The 1,962-nt window shown below is 45.7% G+C and overlaps 1 protein-coding gene across 3 annotated transcripts in view; it reads right to left on the bottom strand.

Annotated features, from left to right (window-relative positions):
* slc25a18 (solute carrier family 25 member 18) overlaps positions 1-1,962 on the bottom strand; it is a 12,924-nt gene that overhangs the window by 5,731 nt on the left and 5,231 nt on the right. The window lies entirely within an intron of this gene.

Genomic DNA, 1,962 nt, shown 5'->3' with positions numbered 1-1,962 from the left:
ACGGAGCCATTTCCGGGTTAAAGGTTAACATGCAGGAAGTGATGCAGTTAATCCGCGACCTGTCAAGAACCAGAATAGATGCCGTGTCTCAAGCTTCTCCGGCTGTTACTTGCTCGTTCGTGTCTCCCATGCACGAACCGAAACTTCCTCCGCCTGAAAACTTCACCGGTGAGTCTGAACAATGTCGGCCGTTTTTGACGCAATGTGAAATCCATTTTCAACTACAGCCGTCGTCTTTTCCATCTGAGCGAGCTAAGGTCGCTTACGTCATCTCCCTTTTATCTGGCAAAGCTAAACTTTGGGGCACTGCAGCATGGCAACGAGATTCTCATTTTTGTTACATGTATAAAGACTTTGCTGCTGAGATATGCAGGGTTTTTGATCCGGTAGCACCTGAGCGAGATGCAGCTCGCAAATTGTTTTCGTTGAGGCAAGGAGAAAGGAGTGTCACAGAATTTATTGATTTCCACACGCTAGCTGCAGACAGCCAGTGGAATGATCCTGCTTTGACCGATGTTTTCTTCCAAGGATTAAAAGAAGAGATAAAGGATGAGTTAGCCACTCGAGATCGGCCCGCTAATCTAAGAGGTCTGGAGGAACTGGCAACCAGGATTGATTCACGATTGGCTGAGCGCAAGCGGGAGAGACAAAGTAACTCGTTTCCAAGGAATCAGATGTTGAATTTCAGATCCTCCGTTCCACAGAGCTCAGGAAACACTGCTAGTGGCACTTCTTCAGAGGAACCCATGCAATTAGGAAGAACCAAGCTTACAATGGAGGAACGTAACAGGCGAAGGGCAAGCAACTTATGCTTTTACTGTGGGGCTAAAGAGCACGTGGTGAGAAATTGTCCAGTAAAAGGGCCAGGCTCAGTAGGATCCAGGAGGGTCCTGCTGAGTCCAGCCAATCATAGTAAATTATCCTCTATGCTTGTTCTTCCAGCTGAACTGTCCATGCAAGGCAACAAAACATCTACCCAAGTGTTCATTGACTCTGAGGCCGACTCAGAATTTATTGACCAAACCTTTGCCAAGTCTCTCGGAATCGAGTTTATTCCGTCAAACAATGGTCACAGAATCACAGCTCTCGATGGCCATGTGTTAAGTCAAGACAACCTCGAGACTAAGCCAGTGCAGTTATCTATCTGCGGTAATCACCATGAGAACCTAAAATTTTTTGTTATTCACTCTCCTGATCTTCCTGTCATTTTAGGTGCGACATGGCTAAGGAAACACAATCCTCGCATCGACTGGGTTAAGCGAGAAATTACAGGATGGGCTGATAAATGTTCAGCATCATGTCTGCTGGAAGCAGTTGTTACTCCAGAACGACCAGACACTAAATCCGAGACTTATCCTGATCTGTCCAAGGTGCCATTTGAATATCATGATTTAAAGGAGGTATTCAACAAGGTAAAGGCTACTTCGTTACCTCCTCATCGACCCTACGATTGCCCCATTGACCTTCTTCCAGGCTCCGTTCCGCCTCGTGGTAGACTATTTTCGTTGTCACGCCCTGAACAAGAGGCTATGACAAAATATATCAAGGAGAGCTTGCAGGCGGGCATTATTAGGCCCTCAGTGTCACCAGCGGGGGCAGGATTTTTCTTTGTGGGGAAGAAGGACGGGTCTCTAAGACCCTGTATTGATTATAGAGGTCTTAACAACATCACAATTAAAAATAAATACCCATTACCATTAATGTCTTCTGCGTTTGACCTAATTCAAGGAGCCAAGTTCTTCACAAAGCTAGACTTGCGTAACGCTTATCATTTGATTCGTATACGAGAGGGAGATGAGTGGAAGACTGCGTTTAATACTCCCTCAGGCCACTACGAGTACTTAGTGATGCCTTTTGGCCTCACTAACGCCCCAGCGGTTTTTCAGTCGCTAGTCAATGATCTCATGCGAGATATGATTAATCAGTTTGTCTTTGTGTATTTGGACGACATCCTGATTTTTT

Source organism: Kryptolebias marmoratus, linkage group LG11 (genome assembly GCF_001649575.2).
Source record: "Kryptolebias marmoratus isolate JLee-2015 linkage group LG11, ASM164957v2, whole genome shotgun sequence".
Classification (NCBI taxonomy): Eukaryota; Metazoa; Chordata; class Actinopteri; order Cyprinodontiformes; family Rivulidae; genus Kryptolebias; species Kryptolebias marmoratus.
This window is presented reverse-complemented; position numbering and strand designations above follow the sequence as displayed.